Here is a 23,836-nt window from a genome sequence, read left to right on the forward strand (position 1 = left end):
TCTGATTACCATGTCGTTTTCAACAAAATCCCCATGTTTTCATGAGAAGAATTTGATGACTGGAAGATTAGAATGCAAGCTAATCTAGTTGCACAAGATAATGATATGTGGTACATCATAACGGACGGACGAATGAATATATTAAAGGCAAACACAGCAGTTTCCATAACTGAAGAATCTCCCCATCGCATAGTACCGGAGTACTATTCATTCGCCGAAGTTACTGTTCATTTGCCGGATTTACTGTTCACGGTACTGTAGCATACTGTTCACCCGAAAAAAAAAATATATAAAAAAAAGGAAAAGAAAAAAAAGGGGGTACAATATGCTTGATAGTGAGTTTCAGTCATTGTTGGTCGAATTTGGGAAAAGGATGGAGGAAGAATTTAAACACTTGCGTGCAAAGTATAGGCGAGTGGATGAGAGTGGAAGGATGAGTAAAGAGCAGCGAAGCATGGCGACACCAGCGAGGAGTTCAAAACGTGGATATCAAGGTACATCTAAAATTTCAAAAATTAGTACTTGTGATATTCAATGTGTTTGGTGTCTAGAGTTTGGACATGATATTAGCCAATGTCCAATTGAAGATATGAAGGTAGTGGATTCCACTTCCAACCTTGAAGCTAAACTTGTGGATGATTTAAATGTTGATATTGTGTCTAATGCGAGTATTGAGTGTTGTGCTGTGGAGGGTGAGTTGTTAGATGATGTGCAATTTGTTTCTTTTGCTCAATTGTCTACGAATGTAATTTGTGTTGATGAATCAATTTGTGATGAGTTGAGAGAAAAAGAAAATAAGATTTGTGATGAGTTGAGAGAAAAAGAAAATGGGATGGTCGAAAAAAGGAGTGATAAAAAGAGTGAGATGGCCATCGATGAAAATAAAGAGTTGTGTGAAAAAGAGGTCAAGCAAACAAAAAAAGAAATTATGTGTGTGGCCCAAAAGAGTGAGGATGAGCGATTCTTTATTTTGAATAAACCACTTCATGTACATCTGTGCAAGGTTGGTTTATTTTATTTTAATGAAATAGCCGGTTCGATCCCGAGCATTGTTAAACTCTACTTGCAGGATTGTGGAAAAGGCATGTAATACATTGATCTTCCTAGCTATCAAGAAAGACAAGATTTGAGGACAAATCTTTTTAAAGAAAGGGAGTATGATGTGAATCTAGCCAGCCACTATGCGTTCCAAGAACCGATCCCGAGAGGACTCTTGAAGATTTTGAATGTTGTCCTTCATCCAACCAATAAAAGCTTGGAAACAAGGCTCGAAGGGTTCGGGTTGCATCACAATCAAGTAGAAGCTGACCGAGGCTACACGGACGTGTACACAGACCTGTACACGGGGTCTGTGTCCCTTACATTCGAGAATGAGGAATACCGTGCCTACACGGACCCCCTTCCGGATCTCTATACGGGGTCCGTGTCACATAAGATTTCGCGCAGATTTTTCTTTCTTTAGAGTTTTAATTATTTTGTCAAGTAGATTTGATATCTTTAAATATGCAATTTTTATATTTAGGGTTTTGTTAACTATATATAAGTTAGAATACCATGTAAACTTTTGTTCATTATTGATTTGATATCAAATTGTGAGATTTTCTCTCCAATACACTTAGGTGTTTTTCAAAAATCAAACTTATCAAAAGATTTATCTTTTGTGGTGTTTGTCGATTGTTCTTCACTCGGATTGTCAAAGACGAGTTCTTTGAAGGTTCGCTTGAATTTCGATTGTTTACCTTCGTAAATATTTGTTGCTAAATCGTTCGTGATTTAGAGGTGAATATTACACAATTACTTGTCTCAAAGATCGGGAAAACACACGAATCTTATTATCGTAATTGAATAGAGGGTGCGATTCACTTTTAATCGTGTTTGCTATTTATTCGTGTCGAGATTCGCATCATTGGGTGTTCTGTCGAAACATATAGGAGTCGATGCATTGTAGTCGGGGATTCACCGCTTACCTACGGGTATGGATATCCTATGTGTTATCATGTGTATGTATGTTGAAATCTCTGATCAGAGTATGGTGGTAATTATGAAAGGGGTTTCATAGATTACACCATCGATGCAACTACGACATGACACATAGTATCGATTCATTGACAACTCTCGATAAACCAATGGTTGTCGAATCGGTCGGGATATATGAGTTGAAGGGACCGTACTGTACGCTAACCATAATAGAATGGTTCTTGCAGGCACTATCATTTGATACCTAGGGAATCATGTAAGCGATGCTGCTAGGCGTTTAACATGATTGGTTGGGTACTATCAGACTTGAGTTCTGACGTTCTTGTTATCAAGGTGTTGATAAGTAAGAATGGGGCAATTGGGGTATGCTCGTATAAGGACATGTTTAGTCCGAATCACATGGAGATGTGAACCCACGGCTAGATGTATCAATGAACCATTGAGGGTCACACAAGTGCTAATATTCTAGATCCCATTGAGAAATTGTTCAATGTCTTGAACGGCTTATAAAGGAGTTTATAAGCGTAAAGAAAAATTAGAAGTATGACTTCTATAAAGGAGAAATTAGTTCAATGTGTTGAACGGCTTATAAATGAGTTTATAAGCATAAAGAAAAAATAGAAGTATGACTTCTATGAGAGAAATGTAAATTTTAATTTATGGAAGTGTTCCTAAATTAAAAGTTGGCCAAACAAATAATGTATTTGAAAATTGTGATTTTCATAAACATTATTATGGACTAAATTAAATTAATTCAAGTGTTGAACTAATTAAACACTAGTGGGCCTAGTAGAGTCCAAATAATTAAATTAATTCAAGTGTTGAATTAATTAAACAATATTGGGTCTTGTAGAGCCCAATTAAAAATAATTATTAGAATAGTGGGCTTGAGTAAAATCAAGCAATGGTTAAATGGTCTCAAATGAGTTTGGGACATTTAAATAAAAGTCCATGGGCTTTGTAATTGTTACAAACCCAAATAGAAAGACATGCAAGGGAGGTGAAAGGTTGGGAGACAACTTTTTGTATAACCAAAGCTTGGCATGCAACTTTTTTACTTTAACTTTTCCCACAACCAAAAAAATGTCTCTCCTTCTCCCCTAGTATGAATAGTGGCCGAAAATACTATTCATCCTCTCCATATTTTTCTTTCTTCAATGGTTGAATATACACTCTCTTCTCATATGAAAAATGCTCTAATTTTTCTAGTGCAAAATTAGAGTGGATTTAGCTTGTTGGTGGTGGACCTAATTTGAAGGAAGGATTCTAGAAGTAAGGTGAAACTTGTAGATTGTCATCCTTTGAAGAGCTTAGTTGTTTGACAAATAAGTTGGAGCCATCATCAATCCATTTTGATTGATAGGTATATTTTTCTTAACACCCTATGTATGACATTTTGGTGTTTATTGTATTTGCTACACAATTTATTCATGGTGGCCGAAAATTTCGACATTAAAATAAAAATTTTAAAACTTCCGTTGCGCTTCCGGTCACCGTAATCGATCCCCTTTCAAGTGGTATCCGAGCTATGGTTACGATTTTGTGTAGCAATTAAAAGATATTATGTTGAGATTGATTTCTAACCGCATGAGAACAAAATTTTGCAACGAATTCAAGGCCGGATTGGGGCGGGTTTTGGGCAGCAAGTTGCTGCCCGAGGGGCTGCCCGAAACGGGCAGCAAGGGCAGCCCAAGGGGCTGCCCGAACAGCCCCAACAATTTTTTAAATAAAAAAAAATTTTGGTAAGTTGGCCGGAATCCGGCGACGGAGCTCCGGCGACGGCGATGACGACTAGGGTTTTCAAAAGGTGTTTTGAAATATCCAAGTGTCATGGGCCTTGAGTTGTTGGGCCATTGGATGGAGAACATATTTGTGAATTTTAAATGGGCCAAAACGTTTTTGGTGAAAAATGAATTTTTGGGCCATTAAGTTTAAAATTACAAAAGTTGCAAACATTTTCTCATGAAATAAATATTTTAAGTTGGACTTTAAATATTTATAGTAAATGATGATTTACAAGAAATTCGGTTATAAATAAATTAATTGGAAAGTAGACAAAGGTGTTTGTATACTTTGTTAATTTAGTTTATAATAGTCGGGGTTAGTGATTGGATCAAGATATATAATATTGGATCAATTAATTATTGTGATAATTAATTGATGGTGTATGATATGTGATATTATGTATGAAGGATGATCAAAAGCCCAAGCCCAATTTGCTAGGTGTATGCTAGGATATTTTGTGTTGAATGATTGTAATAATTATCAATTTATAAAGTGGGCTTGGTTTATGGCCCGTTCCCACCCCCATGAGATGTATCCCTATTTTCCATGGATATTTATTTGTAAATATTAGTATAGTGGATGATCAAGATTGGAAGATGGTGGACATGATGATTATGAAGATCGAAGACATGTAAATATTGGAAGCTAATGTAATAGTTGCATTTGCATCCCATGCATTTCCCTAGGATTGGACCTAGGCCCGTGTTTAGCTCACACGGTCCGTTAGTATTGGGACGATTGATCATCCTTGTTTGTTTACTGTTTATAATATATGCATGATATGTTATAAATAATGAGTATGTGCGTTATTATTATGATAATAACAAAGGTGAATGAATCCGGCAAACATACGATCAAACATGGCGAGCTTTTAAATAAAATTAATGATGAGACCTTTCAAAATTAAAAACCCTCATTTTGAATAAGATTCAAAATTAATATCAAGCCCGGAAAGGGGAATTATAAATTTGTTTATAATTTCCATGTCTTCCATCAACAATGGGTGCATGATGAACGCTACCCGTACTCGGGGCTCGGCTCATATTATTGGGGGAGCTTTGGGTGCCGGAAAGCTGTGACATCCATTGACATGGTGATGTGAACTACGTGGAACTCCCATGATTTCGGCTCATATTATTTGGGGGAACTCATGGCGACCGTCCATTAAGGTTCAACATCGATGGGTAAGGCTTGACACGTGAAGATGAACGACGGCATATTATTGGGTCCTAATCAAACGTGAGACAAAAGTTTACGTAGAGGGTTGCATTGTGATGCAATTGGAAACTACCTTTTAGAAATTGTGATTGGCTGATATTATTCGGGATCATAATTCGCTAATTGGACCTTACGTACCTACTGAGGAAAGGAGTTTCCCGTTTTCACTAGAGGGTAGTGAAAGATGTCAAAACAGTGGGAGCAAATAGTTTATGAAGTAAAAGTCCAAAAATCATATCTTACTAAATATTTTAAAATAGTCATCAACATTTATCTGTTTTTACTTTTCACTACAAATTGACAATGTCTTCGATTCGCAATCCGATATCCGTAATACTCGACAAACACATATTAACTGGACCTAATTACCTCACTTGGCTAAGAAACTTGAAAATCGTCTCGAATTCGTAAAGGGTAGCATATACACTGACTGAGTCGCCCCCTGTTGAGGCTCCGACTGACTGCACTCCTGAGGAATTGCAGACTTACAAGGAATGGTGTGACCATGACTTGATAGCCAGGTGTTATATGCCGACTTCTATGAATGATGAGCTGCATAGGCGTTTTGAGGATGCAAAGAGTGCTGCTGACATTCTTTTGCACCTCAAGGAGCTCTTTGGTGAGCAAACACGGCCTCTTAGGCATGCTACCGTCAAGGAGCTGATCACTATGCGCATGCGAGATGGGGCCTCGGTCCATGAGCATGGCCTGAAGTTGATTGGGCTCGTGGATAAGCTCATTGACATGGATATGATCTTGCCTTCGGAGTTGACCACCGATGTGTTGCTGTTATCATTGCCTAGCTCATTTGATCCTTTTGTGGTGAACTTCAACATGAACAAGATGGAGCCGACCTTTGAGGAGCTGGTGAATATGCTTGTTACGTTTGAATCAACCATCAAGAAAGAGAAGTTGGTTCTTTATGTGGGTTCTTCATTTGGTACGAAGATTGATCCACATGGGAAGGGAAAGAAGAGTTCTTTCCAACGTCCCAAGAAGAACGTGCCCTTGATGAGGCAATCTCCGAATCCCGTTGTGGCAGCCACACCAATTAAGGCTGACAAGACTAGTGATGTTTGTCATCACAGCAAGAATCCTGGACATTGGAAGCGAAATTGCAAGGAATATCTGGCCCAGAAGAGTTCTGGAAACGGTGTGTTCTAAATTGAAGTAAACATTTCAATTAACTCTACTTCTTGGGTATTAGATACCGGTTGTGACTCACATCTCTATAATGAGTTACAGGTGATGGGAAGAAGTAGAAAGCTTAAGGAAGGTGTGACCTTCTAGAGGATGGGCAATGGAGCAAGAGTTGCTGCCAAGGCTGTTGAAGATGTTACTTATTGTTGAACAAAAGGTTTAAGTTAATTTTATGAGATGTTTTGTTTGTACCTAATTTTGTAAAAAAAAACATTGTTTCCATTTCTATGCTGATAAAAATGGATATTCTTGTTTATTTTTCAAAGGTGTTTGCAACATTTACATGAATGAATGTTTGATTGGTACTGGTGAACTTGAAAACGATCTCTATAACTTAAAATTGAAAGATATTCCATTAAATGTCCATTCAAAAGCAGACACCGTATGAGATATGGATGTGTAAGTCTCCCAAATATTCTTATCTTAGAATATGGGGAGCCCTGCTTATTTGAAGCAGGTAGTGGGAGGTAAATTGGATAGTCGATCCATTTTATGGTACTTTGTGGATATCCACGGAATTCAGTTGGATATCATTTCTATCATCCCCAAGAAACAAAGGTTTTTGTTTCTAGGAATGCAACCTTTTTGGAAAGGGAATTTCTATTGGATAGAAAAAGGGAGATGATAGAACTCGAAGATGTTCGAGAGACACCCACAATTATAGAACCCACACCCGAAGAGCCAAGTGAGGAGATACAAGCTCCTAGAAAATCCGAGAGAGTCTCGAGACCACTTATGAGGTATGGTCTACTTCTTGGAAAGGGCCATGATGAGCCTAACCTTGAATGTGATCCAAGGACCTTCAAGGAATCATTATCTGATGCCGATTCATCCAAAATGGCTTGAAGCAATGGAATATGAGATGAATTCCATGCATTCGAACCAAGTGTGGGATCTTATAGATCCACCTGAGGGAACGGTTCCCATAGGGACTTGGGGCGGATGGGAAGGTATTGACCTTCAAGGCGCGATTGGTGGCAAAAGGATATACTCAAATACAAGGAGTTGACTTTGAGGAAACCTTTTGACCAGTTGCAATGTTCAAGTCTATAAGGATATTGACAGCCATAGCTGCATGGTATGACTATGAGATATGGCAGATGGATGTCAAGACAGTCTTTCTTAATGGGAATTTTAAGAAAGTGATTTACATGTCTCAACCTGAAAGGTTTACATCTATCGGAAGCGAGCATATGGTATGCAAACTTCAGAGATCTATTTATGGTCTAAAGCAGGAATCTGGGAGTTGAAACCTCAGATTCGATAGTACAATCAAAGAGTTTGGTTTTGCTAAGAATCCTGAGGAACCCTGTGTGTATAAGAATGTCAGTGGGAGTGCTGTGACATTCCTGGTGTTGTATGTCGATGACATTCTACTCATTGGGAATGATGTAGGAATGTTGCAATCAATTAAGATATGGTTAGCGAGTAAGTTCTCGATGCAGGACTTAGGTGAAGCATCTTTTGTATTGGGATACAGATCTATAGAGATAGATCGAAAAGATTGCTTGATCTTACCCAGTTCACATACATTGATACCATCGTGAAGCGGTTCTCGATGAGTGAGTCCAAGAGAGGACACCTACCAATGTGTCATGGCGTGTCCCTATCCAAGTCTATGTCTCCCAAGACTGATGCAGAGATAGCGGCGATGACAGGCATTTCTTATGCATCTACGATTGGTAGCATCATGTATGAGATGATATCTACACGTCCTGACGTGGTTTTCGCACTAAGTGTAGTGAGTAGATATCAATCGAACCCTGGTCTTCCACACCTGAAAGTTGTGAAAGATATCCTCAAGTATTTGAGAAGGACCAATAAATTGTTCTTGGTCTATGGGGGTGGAGAACTGAAATTGGAAGGCTATACCGACTCTAGCTTCCAAAGCGATATCGATGACTCGAAGTCAACCTCTAGGTTTGTATTCATGCTCAATGGTGCTGCTGTCTCTTGGAAGAGTTCCAAGCAAGACAATACTGCGGATTCCAGCACAGAGGCCGAATACATTGCTGCATCGGATGCAGCAAGGGACGCTGTTAGGATAAGGAATTTCGTCCAAGAGTTGGGCGTCATTCCTAATGGAGTTGCTCTTGTCCCGGTGTTGTGTGACAACACGGGAGCTATAACTCAAGCAAAGGAGCCTAGGTCTCATCAGAAATCCAAACATGTATTGAGAAATTACCACATCCGGTGAGAGATTGTGGGAAAAGGAGAAGTGTCGATTGACACAGTCGGCTCCGCAGACAATGTTGTTGATCCACTAGCTAAGCCTTTACCTGGACCATTATTCGAAATGCATCGTGAATCAATGGGTTTGAAGCATATGGGTAGTTGGCTCTAGTGCAAGTGGGAGATTGTTAGAGTAGGTGTCCGTCGAGCCAAGTGTTGGCCGAGTGTTCACAATGAAACTCTATGTATAAGCAATCTTTATTTTAATAATATTTGAAATTATTATTTTGGCAAATCTTTATCTGTATATCCATGCTAGTTTCATAGATAAAGACCTTGAATATACAAATAGTAGAAAGAATATGAGATGCTCATATGATGAGTATCATGAAACTCATATTTGGAATACTTTATATTCTAAACAGTTCCTAGTCGATTCAGCCGCCGCTAAGAAGGATATAGGTCGCTAGAGTTCGAGACTAGTATCTGCGATGTGAGTACCATGTTTCATTGGTAGGGGACATTGTGATGTCCGAGCATGCAGATAGGTGCTCCTGGTAGAGTGCACTGAACAACCCTCCATAAAAGGACTTTCCAAGTGGTTCTCACTTATCGAGTGGAAAAGTCCTAGTTTATGGTTGTACACCATTAGTCCTTATGAGCCGGGACAACATTGAGACTCTATGTGCTAGAATTATACTTTGACTTGTTTACCGACTCTCATGGGGTCATCAGGTGGCAAAGTTGGGTGTTCTGTCGAAACATATAGGAGTCGATGCATTGTAGTCGGGGATTCACCGCTTACCTTCGGGTATGGATATCCTATGTGTTATCATGTGTATGTATGTTGAAATCTTTGATCAGAGTATGGTGGTAATTATGAAAGGGGTTTCATAGATTACACCATCGATGCAACTACGACATGACACATAGTATCGATTCATTGACAACTCTCAATAAACCAATGGTTGTCGAATCGGTCGGGATATATGAGTTGAAGGGACCGTACTGTACGCTAACCATAATAGAATGGTTCTTGCAGGCACTATCATTTGATACCTAGGGAATCATGTAAGCGATGCTGCTAGGCGTTTAACATGATTGGTTGGGTACTATCAGACTTGAGTTCTGACGTTCTTGTTATCAAGGTGTTGATAAGTAAGAATGGGGCAATTGTGGTATGCTCGTATAAGGACATGTTTAGTCCGAATCATACGGATATGTGAACCCACGGCTAGATGTATCAATGAACCATTGAGGGTCACACAAGTGCTAACATTCTAGATCCCGTTGAGAAATAGTTCAATGTGTTGAACGGCTTATAAAGGAGTTTATAAGCGTAAAGAAAAATTAGAAGTATGACTTCTATAAAGGAGAAATTAGTTCAATGTGTTGAACGGCTTATAAATGAGTTTATAATCATAAAGAAAAAATAGATGTAACGAACCGTACTCTTACTACTTAAAATTTGAGGAAAAATTAAAAATTTTCTTGAATGTAAAAATACTTTCAATGTCTGCTATAAAATATCTGTCACTCAACATTCATAAAAATAGATCTCAAAATCATCCGTCACCAATAAAATTTTGCTAAAAGAAACTGTCTCAAAATATTTCGCATCCAGATATTTAAAAATCAGAGTATTTTGAAACTTTGCATAAAACATAAGCATTACGGTCCTCGGGTCTAGCCTTCCACTCAGTCCAAGCCTGCCCCTTGATCACCACCTCCTGTCTCCTCATCAACATACTCACCTGCATCGATCAAGTCTAGTGAGTCTAAAGACTCAACACGTATAAACTGGTAGTAACGAGTAGGTACATAATAAAATCACATGCAACTTTAAAATAGGACATACATACTTAAAACTTGAACTTGCATAACGAAACTTGAACATACGTACATACATACTTAGACGTGTCATCAACATAAACTTTCTTAAACATGCTTGCATACATGAACATACTTGAACATAAATAACTTCATCATTTTGCGTAGAGGATGTTTCAAAGCAAGTGACCCATAACATAATAAATGCCTGATCAGACAAACCACAATACTGGGCCGACAGGGACGTATCCACTGCCACATACATGAGATCCCCGTTCATAATTTAACGGGCTGGTTGGTCCCCGTTCATAATTTAACGCTTTCTAACCTCGATCTAACCCGTTCATAATTTAACCGGCGGATTGTTCCCCGTTCATAATTTAACGCTTTCCAATCCTAAACATACTTTGGTCACAAGACATTTAGCATACCTCCAAAACTTAAAATATTTTCTTTCTTGCACGTCTACATACTTACTTGGCGTTGAGGGATTCGTTGGACTTCGAACGGGGCCGTTGCTACACATACTAACATGAATTCACATACTTAACTTGCATAACTTAGACCTATTTATCAAACTTACTCTCAAGCTCAATCATTTCTTAGAACATTCTAAAATTTCCCGTGACACGACCTTGATAACCCTTGCACTAAACTCTGACATCAAACCTCAAACATGCTATAATAATTTCCCCCAATTTATAAATGACACGGACCCCGTGCCTACATCCGTGTAGGGGTCCGTGTAGACTCGGGTAAAAGGATTCGGAATGAAGGGTAGACACGGACCCCGTGCCAGGGTCCGGATGAGGGTCCGTGTAGACTCTGGAAAGAAAAGACATCGCAAAGGAGAAAGGGCACGGACCCCGTGCGTGGGTCCGTGGGAAGGTCCGTGTACTCTCGGGTCCTAGACACTGCTGAGGGAACAAAGGCACGGACCCCGTGCCATGGTCCGTGTCCGGGTCTGTGTGGCTACTGTCGGTCGAAACTTACGAAATTCTGAACATGTTTTTGCTTAATCTTCTAGACTCGATTCCTCGGACTATGAACGTCACCACGAGACACTTCTTAGAACACTAAGGTATTATATCAAACCCAAGTGAGCATTAAAGTTAACCCCCAAAAGTCACGATCCACAAACAACAACACAAATCGGATGTGGGTACCAATTTCCTTCCTTCAACGCTTAATTTAACTCGGTGCCTAACGACACAACAGAGACACCCATAAATTATCTCAACGTCATAAACAATGTACCTATACGTAGCAACAATCACCCGTCGATCCCCAACGAAGCCTGCAACACAAATAACTTCAAGAACACATTTTACATAAAAGTCGCAGCTTGAGCAGTCCCACGAAAAACGTCATAACTCACTCAATTTTCATCCAAAAATCTCGAAGTTTATATCAAATCGAAGGTATCAAAAAGTTCTACAATTTTCTAGTTGAAAGTTTTCTCAAAATCCCGACAGAAAAATCGCAGTTTTCAACAGAACAGTAAGGTACGAGATTTCAGATCTAAAAAAATATTTCAAACGCATTCAAACCATTTTCCGCTCAAACGACGAGTGTCACACATGAATTTTCACGCATAAAAATAACCCAATGCATACTATGACAAGATCGATGCAGAAAGAACAGAATATACGTGCTTTTGATATTTAAAATACCGTAACGACGATACCGAAGCGGAGATGGCGTGAGGGTCGATCCGGGACGAACGTGGCTCTAAAATCTTGTAATAAAATTCATGAAAGTTGCTGGGACTTTTCAGAGAGTGGGGCGGCTGCTCTTGGTTCTTAGAACCCTAGGATTTTCTCTTTTAAAAAATATAAAATCTGAATGTGTGTGTTTTGGTGTGTGTAAAAACGTGTAAGTGTGTGTGAGTGTGTGTAACGTGTGTGAGTGAGTAATTAGGGGAACAATTTGCTTAATTAAATAATTAATCAAGCTATTTAAAATTCTAACTCCCTTAACAAGTCAATAAAATAGTAATTCACTACACACCCTTAATTAAATCCCTTAATTAAAATAACACACACAAAATGCTAACTTTAAAAGTTCAAACTTTTAAATCACTAGATAGATAAATTTGGCTTTAAAATACTAACAGCTTAATAAGTTAGTTAAAATACCCCAACCTCAACTTAAAAATAAAATACCACGTTAAAATTGCCAAAATCGTCACCGGTATTTTCCTCGCGATCCCGCATCGAATATTCGCCTGAATCATGAAACTCAAGAAAACATTTTAACGTGCATCGCATAAGCATAGTTAATTTAAAATGATGCAAATAAATAAATAATGAATTAAAACACAAATCAGTGAATTAAGCATGCATTAAAACCATTTAATAAAATACATAAGGAATTTAATAACTTGCACGCACGTGGTTCATGTGGATCTCAAATTTCGGGATGTCACAATCTATCTCCCTTAATTTGAATTTCGTCCCCGAAATTCGCTTATCCTTGATAATCCAAAAGTTAGATTCTTAATTCTAGTATCCCAACGATCCACGCTACCGCTGCGCTACTCTGAATAAAATTAAGTTTTATGTTGTCCTTACGTCTCTTCAATCTAATTAAATTACCTACCAAAAACCTCGTTTGCAAATCACAACTTAAAACGACTTATGGCGTCTTAGTTTTACTTTGCTATGAACTCGAATTCTGACTTTTCTCACAATTCCCAATATTAGGAATAGAGGTTCAAACTTATCGTATCTTACTTTCTTATACCATAGCCCTAATGCTCATCGAACTATTACATACGCATTTATGCAGTCCAACCTAAGAGGTCTTAGCACCAACGGTTACTGATCAACTTCCATCCTCAGCAATATACTTAAAAGTTAAATCTTATCTTAATCCTCATATGTTAGTATTGGCCTACAATCCTTGAATCGAATATTTACCTTACGATACAAACTTATATAACTTAGCTATTTACGAGTACATCCCAAATATAAAAATTGCTGCCAACCTTTAATTTCGAGTAACATAAATCCGTAAAACCCCAAAATATATAATATCGATCCTTTCCTTAAATAATAAAAACTTTCTAGCATCAATCACAAACTTAAACTATTTTCTTCACGATTACAATATAGTTAAAGCCTAAGACACTTGAGCCTTCCTCATTGGAACGAATGTCCCACTTAGACGTATCCCCAATACTCAATTAATTCTAGTGTATAAAACTTAATAAGTTTCCTTTGTTAATGATGGACTAACTCTAATAAATCAACTCCACTTATAACCAATAGAATTCTAGAATCTCCATATCAATCTTTTAGATTTCTTACTCAATAAAAATCTTAATATTCATTCATTGATAACTTATGTTGAACACTGCTAATTCCCTTTTGTTTTTATTTCACCCAAAAATTTCGTATGAACAAATATCCCATAAATTTGAAATTCAACCTTACGCAACCCAATTAGTTTTGGATAACATAATTTCAACACACATATTCACTTAAACTTACAAAAATTGCCCAAGACAAGATGTCTACCTCAATTCTTACATGCGTCGTCTGTCAAATAACCTAATCATCAACCATACTCAACCTTCTAGAAAAATCAAATTCCAACAAAGGTACAAGCTTAACTGTTACAATCATGACTAAAACTTATGACACATCAACTTAAGTTCCCAAAAAAAAATTGTCGCTAACTCAATGTCTACTCTTATAACTTAGCTAATCGATCAACTTTACCTCAAATCGTTATCACCCTGAATTTTAATTTTTCCGCAAATTTTAAGTAGTAAGAGTACGGTTCGTTACAGTTGGTATCAGAGCTGTGTTCTTGTAAAGGGTTACGCCTACTGCCAGTCGCAAGAAGCTCACGAAGTCACACCTCAAGTCTGTAAGTTTTAAAATTTTAAATTATTTCATGTATTAAGCATTCAAGTCATGATTTCAGCATGTACATGTTTTAATGCAACCACCTGTATGTTTACATGACATACGTTTTAGAGTACATGTTTATCTGTCGTTATGAATTGAGATTGGATTCTTAAAACTTTTATGCATGTTACGACATGAAATGAGAAATTATTTAATTTTCTTGCATGCTGGTGGTGGATCGGACATGAGTAAGAATTTTGCTTTTGGGCGTTTGGAAAAGTTGGAAATGATTTGTCTATATTAATTTTTGGTTAGTAGTACTGATGTTATACTTGTGGGTCATAAGTTAAACTGGACAATTATGAATGCTTTTGAGACTTGTAGATTTTCTAAGAAATTACTGATGGTTCGTTGTTGCTAGTTTAGTTAATTTTTGAGGATTTCATGTAAGGATTAATGATTCGAAGACTAAGACGATCTTTGGAAGTATAAAGACGTAGAATTTATGTAAGATACATGCTCTATCTAGTTGGATTTAAGGATTCAATTGTACGAATTGAGAATTTTAAGGACCTAGGGGTAATGACCAATAGTTTTCAGGACCTAAGTGCAAATATAAAAATTCCGAGTTTCGAGGATTTTAAGGTTTAATGAGACTAAAATCGAAGATTTTATTGGGGACCGGAAATAAAAATTTTGAAGAGTTTTAGGGCAAAAAATGTAAGTTCGAGAACTCCGTTTTTTGTAATGCAAATGGGCTGTTCCCGATTGGGCTTGAGTCCCCTCACGGTTATCCCATTACCCATTACTCATAGAACTTCTCCAGCCCAGGCACTGGAGTTTTTACCTCCCCAGGATTAGAACCCAAGACCTCCTGGACTTATACAGATCTTGGCAGCAATCCTGGTACCAGTTGTCCTAAATTTTGGGAATTCCACATTTACCCATAAGTTCTTGGTGTTCCTAATTCCATTGTGTAAGTTCCTCGCAACATAAAATTCAAAAATTTTAAGCTTATTAGACCCAAATTCAATTCTCATAGCCTCGAAATTTACTGATTTAACCCAAGTCTTCCTCAAAAACTCGAATTTAATCCCCAAAATTTTCTGAATTTGCAATTTGACCCTTAAAGTTCTCAAACTTACATTTTTGGCCCTAAAACTCATCAAAATTTTTATTTCGGTCCCCAATAAAATCTTCGATTTTAGTCTCATGAAACCTTAAAATCCTCGAAACTCGGAATTTTTATCTTTGCACTTAGGTCCTGAAAACTATTGGTCATTACCCCTAGGTCCTTAAATTTCTCAATTCGTACAATTGAATCCTTAAATCCAACTAGATAGAGCATGTATCTTACATAAATTCTACGTCTTTATACTTCCAAAGATCGTCGTAGTCTTCGAATCATTAATCCTTACACGAAATCGTCAAAAATTAACTAAACTAGCAACAACGAACCATCAGTAATTTCTTAGAAAATCTACAAGTCCCAAAAGCATTCATAATTGTCAAGTTTAACTTATGACCCACAAGTATAACATCAGTACTACTAACCAAAAATTAATATAGACAAATCATTTTCAACTTTTCCAAACGCCCAAAAGCAAAATTCTTACTCATGTCCGATCCACCACCAGCATGCTAGAAAATTAAATAATTTCTCATTTCATGTCGTAACATGCATAAAAGTTTTAAGGATCCAATCTCAATTCATAACGACAGATAAACATGTACTCTAAAACGTATGTCATGTAAACATACAGGTGGTTGCATTAAAACATGCACATGCTGAAATCATGACTTGAATGCTTAATACATGAAATAATTTAAAATTTTAAAACTTACAGACTTGAGGTGTGACTTCGTGAGCTTCTTGCGACTGGCAGTAGGCGTAACCCTTTACAAGAACACCGCTCTGATACCAACTGTAACGAACCGTACTCTTACTACTTAAAATTTGCGGAAAAATTAAAAATTTTCTTGAATGTAAAAATACTTTCAATGTCTGCCATAAAATATCTGTCACTCAACATTCATAAAAATAGATCTCAAAATCATCTGTCACCAATAAAATTTTGCTAAAAGAAACTGTCTCAAAATATTTCGCATCCAGATATTTAAAAATCAGAGTATTTTGAAACTTTGCATAAAACATAAGCATTGCGGTCCTCGGGTCTAGCCATCCACTCAGTCCAAGCCTGCCCCTTGATCACCACCTCCTGTCTCCTCATCAACATACTCACCTGCATCGATCAAATCTAGTGAGTCTAAAGACTCAACACGTATAAACTGGTAGTAACGAGTAGTACATAATAAAATCACATGCAACTTTAAAATAGGACATACATACTTAAAACTTGAACTTGCATAACGAAACTTGAACATACGTACATACATACTTAGACGTGTCATCAACATAAACTTTCTTAAACATGCTTGCATACATGAACATACTTGAACATAATCATTTTGCGTAGATGATGTTTCAAAGCAAGTGACCCATAACATAATAAATGCCTGATCAGACAAACCACAGTACTGGGCCGACATGGACGTATCCACTGCCACATACATGAGATCCCCGTTCATAATTTAACGGCCTGGTTGGTCCCCGTTCATAATTTAACGCTTTCCAACCTCGATCTAACCCGTTCATAATTTAACGGGCGGATTGGTCCCCGTTCATAATTTAGCGCTTTCCAATCCTAAACATACTTTGGTCACAAGACATTTAGCATACCTCCAAAACTTAAAATATTTTCTTTCTTGCACGTCTACATACTTACTTGGCGTTGAGGAATTCGTTGGACTTCGATCGGGGCCGTTGCTACACATACTAACATGAATTCACATACTTAACTTGCATAACTTAGACGTATTTATCAAACTTACTCTCAAGCTCAATCATTTCTTAGAACATTCTAAAATTTCCCGTGACACGACCTTGATAACCCTTGCACTAAAATCTGACATCAAACCTCAAACATGCTATAATAATTTCCCCCAATTTATGAATGACGCGGACCCCGTGCCTACATCCGTGTAGGGGTCCGTGTAGACTAGGGTAAAAGGATTCGGAATGAAGGGTAGACACGGACCCCGTGCCAGGGTCCGGATGAGGGTATGTGTAGACTCTGGAAAGAAAAGACATCACAAAGGAGGAAGGGCACAGACCCCGTGCGTGGGTCCGTGGGAAGGTCCGTGTACTCTCGGGTCCTAGACACTGCTGAGGGAACAAAGGCACGGACCCCGTGCCATGGTCCGTGTCCGGGTCCGTGTGGCTACTGTCGGTTGAAACTTACGAAATTCTGAACATGTTTTTGCTTAATCTTCTAGACTCGATTCCTCGGACTATGAACGTCACCACGAGACACTTCTTAGAACACTAAGGTATTATATCAAACCCAAGTGAGCATTAAAGTTAACCCCCAAAAGTCACGATCCACAAACAACAACACAAATCGGATGTGGGTACCAATTTCCTTCCTACAACGCTTAATTTAACTCGGTGCCTAACGACACAACAGAGACACCCATAAATTATCTCAACGTCATAAACAATGTACCTATACGCAGCAACAATCGCCCGTCGAACCCCAACGAAGCCTGCAACACAAATAACTTCAAGAACACAATTTACATAAAAGTCGCAGCTTGAGCTGTCCCACGAAAAACGTCATAACTCACTCAATTTTCATCCAAAAATCTCGAAGTTTATATCAAATAAAAGGTATCAAAAAGTTCTACAATTTTCTAGTTGAAAGTTTTCTCAAAATCCCGACAGAAATATCGCAGTTTTCAACAGAACAGTAAGTTACGAGATTTCAGATCTAAAAAAATATTTCAAACGCATTCAAACCATTTTCCGCTTAAACGAAGAACGTCACACATGAATTTTCACGCATAAAAATAACCCAACACATACTATGACAAGATCGATGCAGAAAGAACAGAATATACGTGCCTTTTGATATTTAAAATACCGTAACGACGATACCGAAGCGGAGATGGCGTGAGGGTCGATCCGGGACGAACGTGGCGCTAAAATCTTGTAATAAAATTCATGAAAGTTGCTGGGACTTTTCAGAGAGTGGGGCGGCTGCTCTTGGTTCTTAGAACGCTAGGATTTTCTCTTTTAAAAAATATAAAATCTGAATGTGTGTGTTTTGGTGTGTGTAAAAACGTGTAAGTGTGTGTGAGTGTGTGTAACGTGTGTGAGTGAGTAATTAGGGGAACAATTTGCTTAATTAAATAATTAATCAAGCTATTTAAAATTCTAACTCCCTTAACAAGTCAATAAAATAGTAATTCACTACACACCCTTAATTAAATCCCTTAATTAAAATAACACACACAAAATGCTAACTTTAAAAGTTCAAACTTTTAAATCACTAGATAGATAAATTTGGCTTTAAAATACTAACAGCTTAATAAGTTAGTTAAAATACCCCAACCTCAACTTAAAAATAAAATACCACGTTAAAATTGCCAAAATCGTCACCGGTCTTTTCCTCGCGATCCCGCATCGAATATTCGCCTGAATCATGAAACTCAAGAAAACATTTTACTGTGCATCGCATAAGCATAGTTAATTAAAAATGATGCAAATAAATAAATAATGAATTAAAACACAAATCAGTGAATTAAGCATGCATTAAAACCATTTAATAAAATACATAAGGAATTTAATAACTTGCACGCACGTGGTTCATGTGGATCTCAAATTTCGGGACGTCACAATAGAAGTATGACTTCTATGAGAGAAATGTAAATTTTAATTTATGGAAGTGTTCCTAAATTAAAAGTTGGCCAAACAAATAATGTATTTGAAAATTGTGATTTTCATAAACATTATTATGGACTAAATTAAATTAATTCAACTGTTGAACTAATTAAACACTAGTGGGCCTAGTAGAGTCCAAATAATTAAATTAATTCATGTGTTGAATTAATTAAACAATATTGGGTCTTGTAGAGCCCAATTAAAAATAATTATTAGACTAGTGGGCTTGAATAAAATCAAGCAATGGTTAAATGGTCTCAAATGTGTTTGGGACATTTAAATAAAAGTCCATGGGCTTTGTAATTGTTACAAACCCAAATAGAAAGACATGCAAGGGAGGTGAAAGGTTGGGAGACAACTTTTTGTATAACCAAAGCTTGGCATGCAACTTTTTTACTTTAACTTTTCCCACAACCAAAAAAATGTCTCTCCTTCTCCCCTAGCATGAATAGTGGCCGAAAATACTATTCATCCTCTCCATATTTTTGTTTCTTCAATGATTGAAGATATACTCTCTTCTCATATGAAAAATGCTCTAATTTTTCTAGTGCAAAATTAGAGTGGATTTAGCTTGTTGGTGGTGGACCTAATTTGAAGGAAGGATTCAAGAAGTAAGGTGAAGCTTGTAGATTGTCATCCTTTGAAGAGCTTAGTTGTTTGACAAATAAGTTGGAGCCATCATCAATCCATTGTGATTGATAGGTATATTTTTCTTAACACCCTATGTATGACATTTTGGTGTTTATTGTATTTGCTACACAATTTATTCATGGTGGCCGAAAATTTCGACAAGAAAATAAAAATTTTAAAACTTCCGTTGCGCTTCCGGTCACCGTAGTCGATCCTCTTTCATAATCATGATCTTATAAATGGTCCGTCTAAAATTGATTTTTCAGAAAATTAAATTTTTTCAGCATTTCCGTTTGATAAACAATTAAGATCTTCATTCAAAAACAAGGGTAATAAATCTTCCTCCAGATTTTTAGAACTGTTGCATATGGATCTTTTTGATTCTATACCAGTCATGAATGTAGGGGGATTGAAATACACCTTGTTAATCATTGATAATTTTTCAAGATTTACTTGGATTATCTTTCTCAAATCAATTGATCAAACTGCTGTACAACTGATTAAGCTTCTTAAAAGATTATTAAATGAAAAATCAGTTGAAATTCACAGAATAAGGTCTGATCGAGGGACTGAAATTTTCAATCAAAATCTTTCTCAATTTTTAGAAAATACTTGAATTAAGCATGAGTTCTCAGTAGATAGAACACCTCAGCAAAATTGTGTAGCTGAAAGAAGAAATCGTACGCTTAAAGAAGCAGCTAGAACGATGCTTGCTAATTCTGATATATATCAAAGATTTTGGTCAGAAGCAGTAAATACTGCGTGTTATACTCAGAACAGATCTCCTTCCCTTAATGATAGCAGTCATCACTTGAAACTTCTCAAGGGTTAGGGCAGCAAATGAGCCTTCCTTGGCGAGTACACCCTTGGCCACAATATCTGCCAGCAACTAAATTTCTGGCTTTAGCTCTTTCTTGGGATCAGAAACTTTGATTTTCCTCCCATCATAGACAAGAGAGTCTGTATTTCTTCAATATCAGCAATCATTATCTCAGAAAAATGAGAGAAACCATCAGAAGGTTGCTGGAAGAGATAAATAAAAGATACTTCATCTATTGTCAGCATCTTGTTATTGACGGTTGATATGATTTTGCCGTCAGTAGAGATTGTGTTGTTGGCATAGATTTGTTGAACTTCATTTGGTAAATATCCTGGGTTGCCAATCCAAGAAATTTCTTCAACCCAGCTGCTTCATGTTTCAAAAAAAAACACTTCGAACTTCTTTATCTTTGACAGAGATAACATATTCGAATTCAATAGCCATAGCGTTGAGAATATATGCGGGTGTTCGACTTGACATTTTGCTTGATTTCTGAATTTCTGCAAAGAAAAATGATTTGTTTGAATGTTTTGAAAGTTAAAAATGACGTAGAGAAAAGAAACTGAATAAGGGCGACTGATTAATTATGTTGGTGACTGTTCAAATTTTTGGATATGTGTTAGTCCAAGATTAATTTGAATAAAATAATACGTGTGTACGTGTAAAAAAGTTGTTTGGACAATTTGGGGCCACGTTGTCAATCGCTATACAATGAATGACATAATTAATTGCGTAATTTTAACAGTCACATCATTCAATGTGGAATTTCATCGATAATCAGTTAACCTACGTGATGAGATCAGTTAAGTCAATAACTGAGTGATCGGTTAAAAACTAAGTCAATTCAGTTGAAGACCCACTAACAATTGTCTTATCAGTTAACCAATTTAAAAATCAATATTCCAGCTAAATAAATGCATAAAATAGAGTAAGAGAATCTCATCCTCGAAAATTTAAATGTAGACGGTTGATGAAAGTCTCTTCGTATTCTTCAGTTGGTTTAATTCAGTCTATAAATAAGATCAAACTCATTAATTTCAAAATAATTCAACAGATAATATAAGTGTAGATGGACAAGGCTAGCAGTTCCAATCAGCCCAATCTTGCAGAGAGGCTGTCATTTGACGAAGTTTGGAAGAGGGATATCGAAGACTTTGTCTTCACAAAAACCATGTCCATCTGAACGAAGGTTCAAGAGCTCCAATCTCTTCAGAGAGATGGATTAGTTTCATCGGATGAACAAAAGACAACTGATATCAATTATAAGAGATGTCCTCTTCGTCATGCATACTTCATACCTTGCCCCCGATGAAGGTCTCTACTACTTGGCGCTCATCAAGGAGTATAAAATTTTAGATAAAATATCTTTTTCCGAGAGTTTTAGGAGAACTGATTCTGAGGAGATGTCTCTTTGGATGTCCATTTGGAAAGATGTAGTAGAAAAAGAATTAAACCGTGTAATAGCAAATCGATATTATCAATACAATTGATATTTTTATTCATTGTTGTTCATTGCTTTAGTGTTTTATTATTCTACAATCAAACTGTTAATAACTAATTAACAACAAGAACATATTCAAATGATAATATCTGAATAAGAAGAATATATTCAAACTGAATAATATTAAGACAAATCAATTAAGCCAAGAATATTGCGAAATTAAGAAAACTTAGTCTTGGGAAGTGGCTTGGTGAAGATGTTAGTTGCTTGTTGTTCAGTTGATATGTACTCCAGTCTGATTTCCTTCTTGATCGCATGATCTCTGATGAAGTGATATCTGACGTCAATATGTTTTGTCTTGAAATGAATAAATGGTTTGTATGTAATAACAATTGTGCTTGTAATATTACAAAATATTGGTGATTCTTCTGTAATGACTCCATAGTAGTTGTTGTTGAATCCAGAGCAGTTGGGCACAGCAGCTTCCAACATCTAAGTATTCTTCTTCAGTTGTGGAAGTTGTTATGGATGTTTGCTTCTTGCTGAACCATGAAATCAGTCTGTTTCCTAGAAACTGACATGATCCACTGGTGCTTTTTCGATCAAGTTTACATCCTGCATAATTTGCATCTGAATATCCAACTAAATTGAAAAAATGAGTCCTTAGAATACCATAAGCACATATTTTGTGTGCCTTTAAGATATTTTAAAACTTTTTGGCTTCTAAATAATGCGATTTTTTAGGATCAGCTTGAAATCTAGCACACATGAAAACAACAAATACAATATCAGGACATCTAGCAGTTAGAAAAAGTAAAGAACCTATTAAACCTCTATAAAGTGACATCTCAACTGATATTCTCCATTCATCTTTATCTAATTTTATCTATGAACTCATGGGAGTAGTTGCAGCTGAACATGTCTCTATGCCAAATTTCTTAAGCAGTTCCTTCGTATAGTTAGTCTGTTTGATAAATGTACCAGTTTCCAGTTGCTTCACTTGCAGACAAAGAAAGAATGTCAGTTCACCCATCAAGCTCATCTCAAATTTATCCTGTATTAACTTGGCAAACTTCTCGCATAATTTGAGGTTAGTTTGCCCAAAAATAATATCAACAACATAAATTTGCACAAGTAAAATATGATCTTTCTTTGAAAATTTGAACAAAGTCTTATCAACTAATCCAACGGTGAAATCATGATCAGTTAAAATTTTGATAAAGTCTCATAGTAGGCTCTGGGAGCTTGTTTAAGACCATACAACGCTTTTTTCAAGTGATAAACATGAACATGAAACGAGTGATTTACGTAACCTGGTGGTTGTTCAACATACACTATTTCCTACAACTGACCATTCAGGAAAGCACTTTTGACATACATCTGGTATACTTTAAAATCTTTAAAAGAAGCATAGGCGAGGAATATTCTGATTTATTCTAGTCGTGCAATTGGTGCATATATCTTGTCATAATCAATTCCTTCTTCTTTCCTACATCCTTGTGCTATCAGTCTTGCTTTGTTGCGCACAACTGAACCATCTTCGTCCAGTTTGTTCATGTAGACCCACTTTGTACCTATAATGGTTTTAGAAACTGGTCTTAGAACTAAATTCCAGACATTATTTTGGGTAAACTGATTTAGCTCTTCTTGCATAGCATTTATCCAGCTAGAATCTGCAAGAGCTTCATAAGTTATTTTTTGTTCCAGTTGGGAAACAAATGCTGAATGAACAAATAAATTAAACTTGGTTTCTAGTTCTTACCAGATCAGATGGATTACATGTAGAGCCCAAATTCAATACACTTATAACCCATGTATTTATTTAATTATTAAAGCATTTATTTAATTTTAAAATGAGTCTTAGTGGTGCATGATTTATTTTAAATTATTTACGTTTATGTGATGCACGTTAAAATGTTTCCTTGAGTTTCATGTTTCAGACAATTATTCGGTGCATGATCGAGGAAAAGAGACCAGCGAAGATTTTGGCAATTTTAAACGTGATATTTTATTTTAAATTAAGGTTGGGGGCATTTTAAATAAGTTATTAAGTTTTAGTATTTTAAAGCCTAATTTAATTATTAGGTGAATTTTATAATTTTAAAACTTTTACAGTATAGCAC

The sequence above is a fragment of the Primulina eburnea genome, chromosome 12, assembly GCF_022965805.1.
Source record: "Primulina eburnea isolate SZY01 chromosome 12, ASM2296580v1, whole genome shotgun sequence".
In the NCBI taxonomy this organism is placed as follows: domain Eukaryota; kingdom Viridiplantae; phylum Streptophyta; class Magnoliopsida; order Lamiales; family Gesneriaceae; genus Primulina; species Primulina eburnea.